Source organism: Entelurus aequoreus, linkage group LG03 (genome assembly GCF_033978785.1).
Source record: "Entelurus aequoreus isolate RoL-2023_Sb linkage group LG03, RoL_Eaeq_v1.1, whole genome shotgun sequence".
Taxonomy (NCBI): domain Eukaryota; kingdom Metazoa; phylum Chordata; class Actinopteri; order Syngnathiformes; family Syngnathidae; genus Entelurus; species Entelurus aequoreus.
In genome coordinates, this window is record NC_084733.1 from 8,046,306 (window position 1) to 8,064,776 (window position 18,471).

Below are 18,471 nucleotides of genomic sequence, written 5' to 3' on the forward strand. Positions count from 1 at the left end.
GATCGGTATCGGTTGATATCGGTATCGGTAATTAAAGAGTTGGACAATATCGGAATCGGCAAAAAGCCATTATCGGACATCCCTAATATATATATATATATATATATATATATATATATATATATATATATATATATATATATATATATATATATATATATATATATATATATATATATATATATATATATATATATATATATATATATATATATATACATATATATATATATATATATATATATATATATATATATATATATATATATATATATATACACAAATATACATATATACATACATATATATATATATATATATATATATATATATATATATATATATATATATATATATATATATATATATATATATATATATATATATATACATATATACATATATGTATAAAAGATATAGACAAACTGCCTTTTCCTTACACTGAACAAAAAAAAGTCACATGTCCACTGATGTTTAAAAACTCTACACTCTTGAGTCTATTTTTACATTTCCCCAACGATTTTGCCATTTTTTCCCCTTGTGCACTAATTGACTGAAAGAGCGCACACTTGCCACGCGCTGGCGCCGCAGTGTCGGGCGAGTGCGATGACGTCACGTTATGGATGGGAAAATGCATTTTTTGACAACATGATTTGCCCGAGCAGCTTGGAGACCCCGAGAGTAACAAGCGGTAGAAAACGGATCGATGGATGGGCTGGAAAGGACAGATTAAAATAAAAAATAAATAAAGAACTTTTTTTTTTTACTCTGGACGACCCGCGGGCCGGATTTTGGACGTTGGCGGGCCGTATTTGGCCCATGGGCTATAGTTTGGGGACCCCTGATCTAAAACAAAGACATATAAGGTTTGTTTTGTAAATGCATTGAAAAAAGCTGAGTGGTTTTCAACTTGAACACCTGGATCTTTCAGACGTATACCAATATACATGGTATAAGACAGTGCAGTGTAAACCCTTCAAGTTAACTGATTGTGATCGACTGTTGACTTTTATCCAGAGCCGTAAGGGGGATGATGGTTTTCTCCGAGTGATATCTTCCGAAGGTGAAGGCTGGAGCTTTTGAAGCATTGGACGTAACCTAAACAAAAGGTATTTTGTCACTACCCATTGATACACTGCGTGCAAATGACAGCTTCCGACCTTCTCGGGACAATACACTCCAGGTGCTGGCGTCCGTGTAGAACTTTGAGGTGGGAACTTTCGGCCCGGCATGCTGTACTCTGGGGATTTTCTCAGGTAAGTTTTGAGGTCCGTAGATTGATAGGCTGCAGGGCCTGGAGACTGGAGGTAAAGGAAGCGATGTCAAAGCACAATGTACAAAAAAGCCAGAAGCAGTGAAGTTGTCACGTTGTGTAAATGGTAAATAAAAAGAGAATACAACAAATCCTTTACAACGTATATTCAATTGAATAGACTGCAAAGACAAGATACTTAACGTTCCAACTGGAAAACTTTGTTATTTTTTGGAAATATTAGCTCATTTGGAATTTGATGCCTGCAACGTGTTTCAAAAAAGCTGGCACGAGTGGCAAAAAAGAGTGAGAACGTTGAGGAATGCTCATCAAAGACTTATTCGGAACATCCCACAGGTGAACAGGCTAATTGGGAACAGGTGGGCGCCGTGAAATGCTCAGTCATTCACAAACAAGGACGGGGCGAGGGTCACCACTTTGTCAACGAACGCCTGAGCAAAAAATGTTTAAGAACATTTCTCAACCAGCTATTGCGAGGAATTTAGAGATTTCGCCATCTACGCTCCGTAATATCATCAAAAGGTTCAGAGAATCTGGAGATATTTGTGCACGTAAGCCATGATATTACGCACCTTGGATCCCTCAGGCATCAAAAAGTGACATCAGTGTGTAAAGGATATCACCACATGGGCTCAGGGACACTTCAGAAAACCACTGTCAGTAACTACGGTTGGTCGCTACATCTGTAAGTGCAAGTTAAAACTACTACTACGCAAAGCCAAAGCCAAAGCCATTCATCAACAACACCCGGAAACGCTTCGCCGGGCCCGAGCTCATCTAAGATGGACTGATGCAAAATGGAAAAGTGTTCTGTGGTCTGACGAGTCCACATTTCAAATTGTTTTTGGAAACTGTGGACCAAAGAGGAAAAGAACCATCCGGACTGTTCTAGGCACAAAGTGTAAAAGTCAGCATGATTGGGTATAAAAGCAGCTTCCATGAAATGCTCAGTCATTCACAAACAAGGACGGGGCGAGGGTCACCACTTTGTCAACAAATGCCCGAGCAAATTGCTTAAGAACAACATTTCTCAACCAGCTATTGCAAGGAATTTAGGGATTTCACCATCTACGCTCCGTAATATCATCAAAAGGCATACTTGACAACCTTGAGACCTCCAATGTCGGGAGGTGGGGGGTAGGGGTGGTGGGTGGGGGCTTGGTCGGGGGTGGGGGGGTTGTGGGGTTGGTGATTGGGGGCGTGGTTATTTACAGCTAGACTTCACCAACTCGAGTATTTCATATATATTTCATATATATATATGTATGAAATACTTGACTTTCATTGAATTCTAGCTATATATATATATATATATATATATATATATATTTTATTTACATAGAAAAAAAAAATACTTGAATTTCAGTGTTCCGGTGGCTATCCATTAGATGGCAGTATTGTCCTGTTTAACTTCTCCGTTCATGATGAGTATATCATTTCGGCCACCGTGTTCAATGGAGAAGTCTGACAAAAAAAAATTTGTGGGAAAGCGGACGTGAGAACAGGCTGTCCCCACTCAGTCTCAGGTCCGCATTGAGCTGGAGGGGGCGTGGCCTCCAGCTCCGGCTGAATACCGGGAGTTTGTCGGGAGAAAATCTCTGCCGGGAGGTTGTCGGGAGAGGCGCTGAATACCGGGGTTCTCCCGCTAAAAACGGGAGGGTTGGCAAGTATGTCAAAAGGTTCCGAGAATCTGGAGAAATCACTGCACGTAAGCCATGATATTACGCACCTTGGATCCCTCAGGCTGTACTGCATCAAAAAGCCACATCAGTGTGTAAAGGATATTACCACATGGGCTCGGGAACACTTCAGAAAACCACTGTCAGTAACTACAGTTGGTCGCTACATCTGTAAGTGCAAGTTAAAACTCTACTATGCAAAGCCACAGCCATTTATCAACAACACCCAGAAATCGCTTCGCCGGGCCCGAGCTCATCTAAGATGGACTGATGCAAAATGGAAAAAAGTGTTCTGTGGTCTGACGAAATGGGAAGAAATGTGTCTCCTCAGTTCCTAGACGTTTACTGAGTGTTGTTAAAAGGAAAGGCCATGTAACACAGTGGTGAAAATGCCCCGGTGACAACTTTTTTGCAATGTTTTTGCTGCCATTAGGAAATCTACCTTTGACAAGTCGTTAAAAAAGTTCCCGACTTTACTGCGGCCAAGGATGGTGTGTGCAGGCCCTGCAGCGATGTTGACGGTTTTGGGTCCCATAACAGGCGGCAGCATGTTGGAAGCTGGACCTGCAGAAATCCCAGATATTGCTCGTGCCCCTTCACATGGATAATAAAGTACGGTCAACGTTGGTACCGGGTCCAAATTGGTTGCTGTTTGCATGTTGCTTCCTCCTGGTCGCTAAAGTGTACGCAGGAGAAGAGCGATGAGTGTACTTCTCCGCGTTCTCGAGGCTGTAACAGTCTGGAAAAGCAAAAGCATGATGTCATCGATTGAATGCTGAATCTATTTGGGAGGTTTTTTTGGGCTCACTGGGTGCAGGGATGACGGCGCGGGCCGGCTCCTTTCGCCGTCTGCCGAATGAAAACGCCGGGGTTCCGTCTCGCCCGTTTTTTGGTGATGTTGGAAGGGACAAAGTGCGCCGGTCCGGGTGAGACGTGTTGTTTGGTTCTGGGGCAGCGGCCGCTCAGCGTGTAGCTCGGTGCTTTGGACTTGGTGGGATCATGGTTTTTAAATCCTGGGTGAAAGTTGGAAAAAAGGAGACATTATGTCGCAGATAACAGTCCTTACTTTGAGAGAAGAGCTTGATTTACGTGGACAAATCGACAGTTTGAGTCAGTATAGCAGAGCGTCGTTGGAGCACGGCAATCCGTGTGGGGCCCTATTGTGTGGGGCCCTAATGTGTGGGGCCCTACTGTGTGCGGCCCTATTGTGTGGGGCCCTATTGTGCGCCATGAAGCATATGTCCAATGTGACCCGTGCTGGCAAATTGAGTCGGAATACGCACAGGCTAATTTTGACCGACAGGCAAATAAGTGAAAAAAAATGTATCTTGGTTGAAATTGAGATTTTCACAAAAATGAGTCCATAAAGCCACAATCTAGCGATCCCAATCATCGAAATAGCAAGAAAACATCTCAAATCACCTTTATTTGAAGGTTTTGTACGAGGTATGTCTTCAGAAATGAGTCCTTTGTGTTAAAATTCCTTGAGAAAATCCAGTGTTTTCAACGCTCACTCGCGGCAATAAGGGGGAATCCCCCGAGCCATATTTGGTTTTTGATTGATTGATTGAGACGTTTATTAGTAGGTTGCACAGTGAAGTACATATTCCGTACAATTGACCACTAAATGGTAACACCCGAATAAGTTTTTCAACTTGTTTAAGTCGGGGTCCACTTAAATTGATTCATGATACAGATATATATATATATGGTATCATTGTGACGCCAAGTTGACCTACTTTCTAAAAATGAGCATGGAATTCCCGATGACGCCATTCTGAACCAATCGAGTTTTTAAACCTGTCCCGATGTAAACAAATCCGGCTTGTTGCTAACCGCTGTGAGGCGTACCCTCATTGGTTGAATCTCCCCGCGCGGTGCATTGTGGTATCATGGCAGCACCCTGATGAAAAACAACACAGTAATTCGAGCGGAATATTTGGTGAAAAAAGGTGATTTTCGAACATTTAATTATTATTTTTGTGGATAAGTTAGACTGTTTTACATTCCGTAATGGATTTAGAAGGTGGAGAGGGTACACAGGCGGTTGCAAGTGCGCTAAATTCACTGCAGTCGGCGAATCTTCTTAGTGCTGCTGGTCAGGAATATTATGGACAGCTGACCAGCTGACAAACTGACCATTGAACAAAAAAACTGTGACATAACAGAGTTGACATTTTTGTACATAACCGTTTTCAATAGAGTTGAATATATATTTTTCCTTTAGACATGGGATTTGACTTTAATTGTACCAATTATGGTGTTGCTACAAGGACTTTTAAAGGCCTACTGAAAGCCACTACTACCGACCACGCAGTCTGATAGTTTATATATCAATGAGGAAATCTTAACATTGCAACACATGCCAATACGGCCGGGTTAACTTATAAAGTGACATTTTAAAATTCCCGGGAAATATCCGGCTGAAACATCGCGGTATGATGACGTATGCGCGTGACGAAGTCCGAGTAACGGAAGTTATGGTACCCCGTAGAATCCTATACAAAAAGCTCTGTTTTCATTTCCTAATTCCACAGTATTCTGGACATCTTTTGCAATTTTTTTAATGAACAATGAAGGCTGCAAAGAAGACAGTTGTAGGTGGGATCAGTGTATTAGCAGCGGACTACAGCAACACAACCAGGAGGACTTTGTTGGAGCGCTAGCCGCGCTAGCCGCGCTAGCCGCGCTAGCCGCGCTAGCCGCGCTAGCCGCCGACTTCACCTTGACTTCCTACGTCTCCGGGCCGCCAAACGCATCGGGTGAAGTCCTTCGTCCTTCTGCCGATCGCTGGAACGCAGGTGAGCACGGGTGTTGATGAGCAAATGAGGGCTGGCTGGCGTAGGTGGAGAGCTAATGTTTTTAGCATAGCTCTGTGCAGTCCGGTTGCTAAGTTAGCTTCAATGGCGTCGTTAGCACAGCATTGTTAACCTTCGCCAGCCTGGAAAGCATTAACCGTGTATTTACATGTCCACGGTTTAATAGTATTGTTGATTTTCTATCTATACTTCCCGTCAGGGGTTTATTTCTTTTGTTTTTATATGCAGTTAAAGCAAGATGCTATCACGTTAGCTCGTAGCTAAAGCATTTCGCCGATGTATTGTCGTGAGATAAAAGGCACTGAATGTCCATTTCGCGTTCTCGACTCTCATTTTCAAGAGGATATAGTATCCGAGGTGGTTTAAAATACAAATCTGTGATCTACAATAGAAAAAGGAGAGTGTGGAATCCAATGAGCCAGCTTGTACCTAAGTTACGGTCAGAGCGAAAAAAGATACGTCCATCGCTGCCTCTCAAGTCCTTCACTGTAACGTTCCTCATCTACGAATCTTTCATCCTCGTTCAAATTAATGGGGTAATCGTCACTTTCTCGGTCCGAATCTCTCTCGCTCCATTGTAAACAACGGGGAATTGTGAGGAATACTAGCTCCTGTGACGTCACGCTACTTCCGCTACAGGCAAGGCTTTTTTTTATCAGCGAGCAAAAGTTGCGAACTTTATCGTCGATTTTCTCTACTAAATCCTTTCAGCAAAAATATGGCAATATCGCGAAATGATCAAGTATGACACATAGAATGGATCTGCTATTCCCGTTTAAATAAAAAAAAATCATTTCAGTAGGCCTTTAAGGTATGGTTGCTATGGAGTTTTGTTTTGGAACATTCTGTTCTGGAACAGTAAACTTTAAGCTGGTTTTTCTCAAAACGGACCCTCAAACTTGGTCGACTTCAATCGGATGTAACTCGGTCATTTTTCTGTCCGATTCCAACAAACCATATATCATTTCTGAAGGTCTTTAGATGGAGAATGTGTAAATAATAATAACTCAGTTTTTACAATTTCCTCATTGTGACTCATTTTGCCAGCACAGGTCACAAATGTCAATAAAGGAATAAGAGCAGTGATGTGCAAATCCATACTGAAATATCGATACCAGATGTTTATGCTGTAATAACGATTCTCAAATTAAAAGAGTGAAACTTTAGTAGGTAGTACATACATATATATATATATATATATATATATATATATATATATATATATATATATATATATATATATATATATATATATATATATATATATATATATATATATATATACACATACATACATACACATACTGTATATATATATATATATATATATATATATATATATATATACACATATATAGTGTATATATATACACATATATAGTGTATATATATACACATATATAGTGTATATATATATTGAACGGTAGTATATATATATATATATATATATATATATATATATATATATATATATATATATATATATATATATATATATATATACACTACCGTTCAAAAGTTTGGGGTCACCCAAACAATTTTGTGGAATAGCCTTCATTTCTAAGAACAAGAATAGACTGTCGAGTTTCAGATGAAAGTTCTCTTTTTCTGGCCATTTTGAGCGTTTAATTGACCCCACAAATGTGATGCTCCAGAAACTCAATCTGCTCAAAGGAAGGTCAGTTTTGTAGCTTCTGTAACGAGCTAAACCGTTTTCAGATGTGTGAACATGATTGCACAAGGGTTTTCTAATCATCAATTAGCCTTCTGAGCCAATGAGCAAACACATTGTACCATTAGAACACTGGAGTGATAGTTGCTGGAAATGGGCCTCTATACACCTATGTAGATATTGCACCAAAAAGCAGACATTTGCAGCTAGAATAGTCGTTTACCACATTAGCAATGTATAGAGTGTATTTCTTTAAAGTTAAGATTAGTTTAAAGTTATCTTCATTGAAAAGTACAGTGCTTTTCCTTCAAAAATAAGGACATTTCAATGTGACCCCAAACTTTTGAACGCTAGTGTATATATACACATTTATATACATATATTTATATATAGATATATATATATTAGGGCTGCGAATCTTTGGGTGTCCCACGATTCGATTCAATATCGATTCTTGGGGTCACGATTCGATTCAAAATCGATTTTTTTTCGATTCAACGCGATTCTCGATTCAAAACCGATATTTTCCCGATTCAAAATGATTGTCTATTCATGGAATACATAGATTTCAGCAGGATCTACCCCAGTCTGCTGACATGCAAGCAGAGTAGTAGATTTTTGTACAAAGCTTTTATAATTGTAAAGGACAATGTTTTATCAACTGATTGCAATAATGTACATTTGTTTGAACTATTAAATGAACCAAAAATATGACTTATTTTATCTTTGTGAAAATATTGGACACAGTGTGTTGTCAAGCTTATGAGATGTGATGCAAGTGCAAGCCACTGTGACACTATTGTTCTTTTTTATTTTATTTTTATAAATGTCTAATGATAATGTCAATGAGGGATTTTTAATCACTGCTATGTTGAAATTGTAACTAATATTGATACTGTTGTTGATAATATTCATTTTTGTTTCACTACTTTTGGTTTGTTCTGTGTGGTGTTTGTGTCTCCTCTCAATTGCTCTGTTTATTGCAGTTCTGAGTGTTGCTGGGTCGGGTTTGCTTTTGGAACTGGATTGCATTGTTATGGTATTGCTGTGTATTGTTTTGTTGGATTGATTAATACAAATTTAAAAACATTTTAAAAAATTTGAATTAAAAAAATTAAATCGATTTTTGAAAAATGAGAATCGACACTGAATCGTACAACGTGAGAATGGCGATTTGAATTCGAATCGATTTTTTCCCACACACACACACACACACACATATATATATATATATATATATATATATATATATATATATATATATATATATATATATATATATATATATATATATATATATATGTATATATATATATATATATATATATATATATATATGTATATATATATATATGTATATATATATATATATATAAATATAAATATATATATATATATATATATATATATATATATATATATATATATATATATATATATATATATATATATATATATATATATATATATATATAAATATATATATATATATATATATATATATATATATATATATATATATATATATATATATATATATATATATATATATATATATATATATATATACATATATATATATATATATATATATAATATATATATATATATATATATATATATATATATATATATATATATATATATATATTAGGGGTGTGGGAAAAAATTGATATATATATATAGTATATATATATTAGGGGTGTGGGAAAAAAATGTATATACACTACCGTTCAAAAGTTTGGGGTCACATTGAAATGTCCTTATTTTTGAAGGAAAAGCACTGTACTTTTCAATGAAGATAACTTTAAACTAGTCTTAACTTTAAAGAAATACACTCTATACATTGCTAATGTGGTAAATGACTATTCTAGCTGCAAATGTCTGGTTTTTGGTGCGATATCTACATAGGTGTATAGAGGCCCATTTCCAGCAACTATCACTCCAGTGTTCTAATGGTACAATGTGTTTGCTCATTGGCTCAGAAGGCTAATTGATGATTAGAAAACCCTTGTGCAATCATGTTCACACATCTGAAAACAGTTTAGCTCGTTACAGAAGCTACAAAACTGACCTTCCTTTGAGCAGATTGAGTTTCTGGAGCATCACATTTGTGGGGTCAATTAAACGCTCAAAATGGCCAGAAAAAGAGAACTTTCATCGGAAACTCGACAGTCTATTCTTGTTCTTAGAAATGAAGGCTATTCCACAAAATTGTTTGGGTGACCCCAAACTTTTGAACGGTAGTGTATATGTATATATATATATATATAAATATACATATATATATATATATATATATATATATATATATATATATATATATATATATATATATATATATATATATATATATATATATATATATATATATATATATATATATATATATATATATGACTGATTGATTGAAACTTTTTTTAGTAGATTGCACAGTACAGTACATATTCCGTACAATTGACCACTAAATGGTAACACCCGAATAAGTTTTTCAAGAGACAAGTCACTCAACACGTTAATCAATTCATGGTATTTACCTGTCAGCGAAGGCAGCGCGAACAGTCGGGAGGCGCTTGGCCCCGCAGCTTTGGGCTTCTCAGCCGGCATTATCTACTGGAGACAAGTCATTATCTACTGGAGACAAGTCATTATCTACTGGAGACAAGTCATTATCTACTGGAGACAAGTCGTTATCTACTGGAGACAAGTCGTTATCTACCGGAGACATGTCATTATCTACTGGAGACAAGTCATTATCTACTGGAGACAAGTCGTTATCTACTGGAGACAAGTCATTATCTACTGGAGACAAGTCGTTATCTACTGGAGACAAGTCGTTATCTACTGTAGACAAGTCGTTATCTACTGGAGACAAGTCGTTATCTACTGGAGACAAGTCGTTATCTACTGGAGACAAGTCATAATTTACTGGAGACAAGTCATTATCTACTGGAGACAAGTCGTTATCTACTGGAGACAAGTCGTTATCTACTGGAGACAAGTCGTTATCTACTGGAGACAAGTCGTTATCTACTGGAGGCAAGTCACTATCTACTGGAGACAAGTCACTATCTACTAGAGACAAGTCGTTATCTACTGGAGACAAGTCATTATCTACTGGAGACAAGTCATTATCTACTGGAGACAAGTCATTATCTACTGGAGACATGTCATTATCTACTGGAGACAAGTCATTATCTACTGGAGACAAGTCATTGTCTACTGGAGACAAGTCATTATCTACTGGAGACATGTCATTATCTACTGGAGACATGTCATTATCTACTGGAGACAAGTCATTATCTACTGGAGACAAGTCATTATCTACTGGAGACAAGTCATTATCTACTGGAGACAAGTCACTATCTACTGGAGACATGTCATTATCTACTGGAGACAAGTTGTTATCTACTGGAGACAAGTCACTATCTACTGGAGACATGTCATTATCTACTGGAGACAAGTTGTTATCTACTGGAGACAAGTCTATCTATTTGAGACAAGTCGTTATCTACTGGAGACAAGTCTATCTATTGGAGACAAGTCATTATCTACAGGAGACAAGTCACTAACTACTGGAGACAAGTCACTATCTACTGGAGACAAGTCACTATCTACTGGAGACATGTCATTATCTACTGGAGACAAGTTGTTATCTACTGGAGACAAGTCACTATATACTGGAGACATGTCATTATCTACTGGAGACAAGTTGTTATCTACTGGAGACAAGTCTATCTATTTGAGACAAGTCGTTATCTACTGGAGACAAGTCACTATCTACTAGAGACAAGTCGTTATCTACTGGAGACAAGTCTTTATCTACTAGAGACAAGTCGTTATCTACTGGAGACAAGTCATTATCTACTGGAGACATGTCATTATCTACTGGAGACAAGTCACTATCTACTGGAGACAAGTCATTGTCTACTGGAGACATGTCTTTATCTACTGGAGACAAGTCATTATCTACTGGAGACATGTCTTTATCTACTGGAGACAAGTCATTATCTACTGGAGACAAGTCATTATCTACTGGAGACAAGTCATTATCTACTGGAGACAAGTCACTCGACACAAACCACATGAACATTCCGATGTGAGAAGAGTTGTGTTACCTCATCATTTGTCTACCCAAGTACTGCAAAGTGTCCCCAGAGTGCTGCTCTGCAGGCGGACTCCACTGCAAACTGAAAAATAATCATCTCATTGGTCAAGAGTTGCCCGTGACTTGTGTCAATGATAGATTTATATTTCACCTGTGGTAGTGTCAGTCACGGTGCAAGGTAATGATAAAGTTATATTTCACCTGTGGTAGTGTCAGTCACAGTGCAAGGTAATGATAAAGTTATATTTCACCTGTGGTAGTGTCTGTCACAGTGCAAGGTAATGATAAAGTTATATTTCACCTGTGGTAGTGTCAGTCACGGTGCAAGGTAATGATAAAGTTATATTTCACCTGTGGTAGTGTCAGTCACGGTGCAAGGTAATGATAAAGTTATATTTCACCTGTGGTAGTGTCAGTCACGGTGCAAGGTAATGATAAAGTTATATTTCACCTGTGGTAGTGTCTGTCACAGTGCAAGGTAATGATAAAGTTATATTTCACCTGTGGTAGTGTCAGTCACGGTGCAAGGTAATGATAAAGTTATATTTCACCTGTGGTAGTGTCAGTCACGGTGCAAGGTAATGATAAAGTTATATTTCACCTGTGGTAGTGTCAGTCACGGTGCAAGGTAATGATAAAGTTATATTTCACCTGTGGTAGTGTCAGTCACGGTGCAAGGTAATGATAAAGTTATATTTCACCTGTGGTAGAGTCAGTCACGGTGCAAGGTAATGATAAAGTTCTATTTCACCTGTGGTAGTGTCAGTCACGGTGCAATGATAAAGTTATATTTCACCTATGCGTAGAGTCAGCCACGGTGCAAGGTAATGATAAAGTTATATTTCACCTGTGCCTAAAGTCAGTCACGGTGCAAGGTAATGATAAAGTTATATTTCACCTGTGCCTTAAGTCAGTCACGGTGCAAGGTAATGATAAAGTTATATTTCACCTGTGCCTAAAGTCAGTCACGGTGCAAGGTAATGATAAAGTTATATTTCACCTGTGCCTTAAGTCAGTCACGGTGCAAGGTAATGATAAAGTTATATTTCACCTGTGCGTAGAGTCAGTCACGGTGCAAGGTAATGATAAAGTTATATCTCACTTGTGCCTAAAGTGAGTCACGGTGCGAGGTAATGATAAAGTTATATCTCACTTGTGCCTTAAGTCAGTCACAGTGCGAGGTAATGATCAATTTATATTTAACCTGTGCCTTAAGTCAGTCACGGTGCGAGGTAATGATAAAGTTATATCTCACCTGTGCCTAAAGTCAGTCACGGTGCAAGGTAATGATAAAGTTATATTTCACCTGTGCCTTAAGTCAGTCACGGTGCAAGGTAATGATAAAGTTATATATAGGTAATGATAAAGTTATATTTCACTTGTGCCTAAAGTCAGTCACGGTGCGAGGTAATGATGAATTTATATTTCACCTGTGCCTAAAGTCAGTCACGGTGCAAGGTAATGATAAAGTTATATTTCACCTGTGCCTAAAGTCAGTCACGGTGCAAGGTAATGATAAAGTTATATTTCACCTGTGCCTTAGGTCAGTCACGGTGCAAAGTAATGATAAAGTTATATTTCACCTGTGGTAGTATCAGTCACGGTGCAAGGTAATGATAAAGTTACATTTCACCTGTGGTAGTGTCTGTCACAGTGCAAGGTAATGATAAGGTTATATTTCACCTGTGGTAGTGTCAGTCACGGTGCAAGGTAATGATAAAGTTACATTTCACCTGTGGTAGTGTCTGTCACGGTGCAAGGTAATGATAAAGTTATATTTCACCTGTGGTAGTGTCAGTCACGGTGCAAGGTAATGATAAAGTTATATTTCACCTGTGGTAGTGTCAGTCACGGTGCAAGGTAATGATAAAGTTATATTTCACCTGTGGTAGTGTCTGTCACAGTGCAAGGTAATGATAAAGTTATATTTCACCTGTGGTAGTGTCTGTCACAGTGCAAGGTAATGATAAAGTTATATTTCACCTGTGGTAGTGTCTGTCACGGTGCAAGGTAATGATAAAGTTATATTTCACCTGTGGTAGTGTCTGTCACAGTGCAAGGTAATGATAAAGTTATATTTCACCTGTGGTAGTGTCTGTCACGGTGCAAGGTAATGATAAAGTTATATTTCACCTGTGGTAGTGTCAGTCACGGTGCAAGGTAATGATAAAGTTATATTTCACCTGTGCCTAAAGTCAGTCACGGTGCAAGGTAATGATAAAGTTATATTTCACCTGTGCCTTAAGTCAGTCACGGTGCAAGGTAATGATAAAGTTATATTTCACCTGTGCGTAGAGTCAGTCACGGTGCAAGGTAATGATAAAGTTATATCTCACTTGTGCCTAAAGTGAGTCACGGTGCGAGGTAATGATAAAGTTATATCTCACTTGTGCCTTAAGTCAGTCACAGTGCGAGGTAATGATCAATTTATATTTAACCTGTGCCTTAAGTCAGTCACGGTGCGAGGTAATGATAAAGTTATATCTCACCTGTGCCTAAAGTCAGTCACGGTGCAAGGTAATGATAAAGTTATATTTCACCTGTGCCTTAAGTCAGTCACGGTGCAAGGTAATGATAAAGTTATATATAGGTAATGATAAAGTTATATTTCACTTGTGCCTAAAGTCAGTCACGGTGCGAGGTAATGATGAATTTATATTTCACCTGTGCCTAAAGTCAGTCACGGTGCAAGGTAATGATAAAGTTATATTTCACCTGTGCCTAAAGTCAGTCACGGTGCAAGGTAATGATAAAGTTATATTTCACCTGTGCCTTAAGTCAGTCACGGTGCAAAGTAATGATAAAGTTATATTTCACCTGTGGTAGTATCAGTCACGGTGCAAGGTAATGATAAAGTTACATTTCACCTGTGGTAGTGTCTGTCACAGTGCAAGGTAATGATAAGGTTATATTTCACCTGTGGTAGTGTCAGTCACGGTGCAAGGTAATGATAAAGTTACATTTCACCTGTGGTAGTGTCTGTCACGGTGCAAGGTAATGATAAAGTTATATTTCACCTGTGGTAGTGTCAGTCACGGTGCAAGGTAATGATAAAGTTATATTTCACCTGTGGTAGTGTCAGTCACGGTGCAAGGTAATGATAAAGTTATATTTCACCTGTGGTAGTGTCAGTCACGGTGCAAGGTAATGATAAAGTTATATTTCACATGTGGTAGTGTCTGTCACAGTGCAAGGTAATGATAAAGTTATATTTCACCTGTGGTAGTGTCTGTCACAGTGCAAGGTAATGATAAAGTTATATTTCACCTGTGGTAGTGTCAGTCACGGTGTAAGGTAATGATAAAGTTATATTTCACCTGTGGTAGTGTCAGTCACGGTGCAAGGTAATGATAAAGTTATATTTCACCTGTGGTAGTGTCTGTCACGGTGCAAGGTAATGATAAAGTTATATTTCACCTGTGGTAGTGTCTGTCACGGTGCAAGGTAATGATAAAGTTACATTTCACCTGTGGTAGTGTCAGTCACGGTGTAAGGTAATGATAAAGTTACATTTCACCTGTGGTAGTGTCAGTCACGGTGCAAGGTAATGATAAAGTTATATTTCACCTGTGGTAGTGTCAGTCACAGTGCAAGGTAATGATAAAGTTATATTTCACCTGTGGTAGTGTCAGTCACGGTGCAAGGTAATGATAAAGTTATATTTCACCTGTGGTAGTGTCAGTCACGGTGCAAGGTAATGATAAAGTTATATTTCACCTGTGGTAGTGTCAGTCACGGTGCAAGGTAATGATAAAGTTATATTTCACCTGTGGTAGTGTCAGTCACGGTGCAAGGTAATGACAACAACAAAGATACCAAAGTCACGCTGGCAACTATGAGCGACTCATTTTCAAGCATGTGACTAACTAGTAAGTTGACTTTCTTGGCGAAGTTGAACTTGAAGTTTCATTTTCGGCGTCTTGACGCAGGTCATTAGAGCTCCGTCACACGTCATTAGAGCCCCGGTGTGATGATAAGACGTTCGTAGGCGCAGATCTCGTGTTTAAAACAACCATTGCACCAAAACACTGCGCTCAGTCAAAAAAGGCTCAGAGTGACGTCACCCAGCCAATCGCGAGGTACATGTGGGATCCAGCAGAGGGCGCTGTGGTCACTGGACTAACTCGGACGTCTTTGGACTTGTCACATTTGCCTGTCGTTGTACTCTTGTGGGTTTCTGTACGTGTGTTGTCGTGAAGTCAGTTGTTAATATTCTTTACATAATTACTTAATAATACTTTTGTATGGTTTATGTTTGAATGTATGTATGGTGTATATTTTTACTTGTATTCTATAAACAGCAGTCGGATTATGTCACTTCCGCTAAATGACTTCCTTGACTTCCGGTATTGGTCTGAAATCGACTCGTACATGTCGCTGTCCTCTGTAATCGCCATCCTACACAAAGCGATGCTGTAAGTTGCATTTAACGAGTTAAGAACATGTCAGACATGTTAAAAAAGTGAAATAATGTCCATATTTTGAATAGAATTGTCGAATTCGATACAACGTTGTCAGGTCATTCAGGCAGACCGGCGGTCTGTCTCCCTCTGCTGGACATTTTGGGACATTACAGTTCCATTGTGTATGTCAGCGGTCACCAACCTTTTTGAGAGCTACTTCTTGGGTAGTGATTAATGCGAAGGGCTACCAGTTTGATACACACTTAAATAAATTGACAGAAATAGCCAATTTGCTCAATTTACCTTTAACTCTGTTATTATTAATAATTAATGATATTTATCTTCGTGGAAACACTGATCATCTTAATGATTTCTCACAATAAATATATATAGAAACAGATAAATATCAATATGCAACACTTTATTTTTATATTTTCTCTAAGTGCACATTTTTCAAATTGAACATTTTCAAATGATCACTTCTAAGACAGTCTTGTGAAATCACAACATCCCATTTTAACTAGCTAGCCACTAACATTTGTTTAACAAATCATGAATTACTTTGCACCATGTTTGTACAAATAATAACTCATGTAAAATAAAAAAAATAATTTATGGAACATCATTAGTAATTTTTCCTGATTAAGATTAATTTTTGAATTTTGATGACATGTTTTAAATGAGTTAAAATCCAATCTGCACTTTGTTAGAATATATAACAAGTTGGACCAAGCTATATTTCTAACAAAGACAAATCATTATTTCTTCTAGATTTTCCAGAACAAAAATTTTCAAAGAAATTCAAGACTTTGAAATAAGATTTAAATTTGATTCTATAGATTTTCTAGATTTGCCAGAATAATTGTTTTGAATTTTAATCATGATAATAATACGTTTGATAATAATAAGTCATAATAAGTTTGAAGAAATATTTCACAAATATTCTTCGTCGAAAAAACAAGCTAAAATGAAGAAATAAATTAAAATGTATTTATTATTCTTTACAATAAAAAAAAAATAATTACTTGAACATTGATTTAAATTGTCAGGAAAGATTTGATTTGAGACTTTTATTAGTAGGTTGCACAGTGAAGTACATATTCCGTACAATTGACCACTAAATGGTAACACCCGAATAAGTTTTTCAACTTGTTTAAGTCGGGGTCCACTTAAATTGATTCATGATACAGATATATACTATCATATATACTATCATCATAATACAGTCATCACACAAGATAATCACATTGAATTATTTACATTATTTACAATCAGGAGTGTGGAGGGGGGGTAGGGTGGGGGGGGGGGGGTGGGATATGGACATCAAGTAGTGGACATAGAGAGAGAGAGAGAGAGAGATCAGAAGGCATAAGAAAAAGAATCTGCATTTGATTGTTTACATTTGATTATTAGCAATCCGGGGAGGGTGTTAGTTTAGGGTTGTAGCTGCCTGGAGGTGAACTTTTATAGCGGTTTTGAAGGAGGATAGAGATGCCCTTTCTTTTATACCTGTTGGGAGCGCATTCCACATTGATGTGGCATAGAAAGAGAATGAGTTAAGACCTTTGTTAGTTCGGAATCTGGGTTTAACGTGGTTAGTGGAGCACCCCCTGGTGTTGTGGTTATGGCGGTCATTTACGTTAAGGAAGTAGTTTGACATGTACTTCGGTATCAGGGAGGTGTAGCGGATTTTATAGACTAGGCTCAGTGCAAGTTGTTTAACTCTGTCCTCCACCTTGAGCCAGCCCACTTTAGAGAAGTGGGTAGGAGTGAGGTGGGATCTGGGGTGGAGGTCTAGAAGTAACCTGACTAGTTTGTTCTGAGATGTTTGGAGTTTAGATTTGAGGGTTTTGGAGGTGCTAGGGTACCAGGAGGTGCATGCGTAATCGAAAAAGGGTTGAACGAGAGTTCCCGCCAGAATCCTCAAGGTGCTTTTGTTGACCAGAGAGGAAATTCTGTAGAGAAATCTCGTTCGTTGGTTAACCTTTTTGATTACCTTGGTTGCCATTTTATCACAGGAAAGGTTAGCCTCTAGAATGGAACCTAGGTAGGTGACCTCATCTTTCCTGGTGATGACACTGTCACCTACTTTTATGGTGAAGTGATTGACTCTCTTAAGTTTGATGTGGGACCCAAACAGGATGGATTCTGTTTTACCCAAGTGGATGGATAGCTTGTTGTCAGCGAGCCAGGTGCAAGTTCTACAGAGCTCAGCACTGAGGATTTTCTCCACCTGTGACTTGTCCTTGCCGGATACCAGCAGGGCAGAGTCATCCGCAAACAAAAACAATTCACAGTCACATGCCGATGACATGTCGTTTATGTATATTAGGAACAGTAAAGGTCCCAATATACTGCCTTGGGGGACTCCACAGTTCACCGAGAGGGGGGGGGACACGGTGCCGTTCACCTCTACCACCTGCTCCCTCCCCTCCAAGTAAGACTGCATCCAGCTCCAAGAGGTTTTGTTAAATCCGATTGCTCTGAGCTTATCCAACAGTATAGCGTGGTTAACGG

At 38.1% G+C, this 18,471-nt stretch overlaps 1 pseudogene; it reads right to left on the minus strand.

Annotated features, from left to right (window-relative positions):
* Positions 1-516: 516 nt before the first annotated feature.
* LOC133646059 (ciliary microtubule associated protein 1B-like) lies at positions 517-15,523 on the minus strand (annotated as a pseudogene).
* Between the last annotated feature and the right edge of the window lie 2,948 nt (positions 15,524-18,471).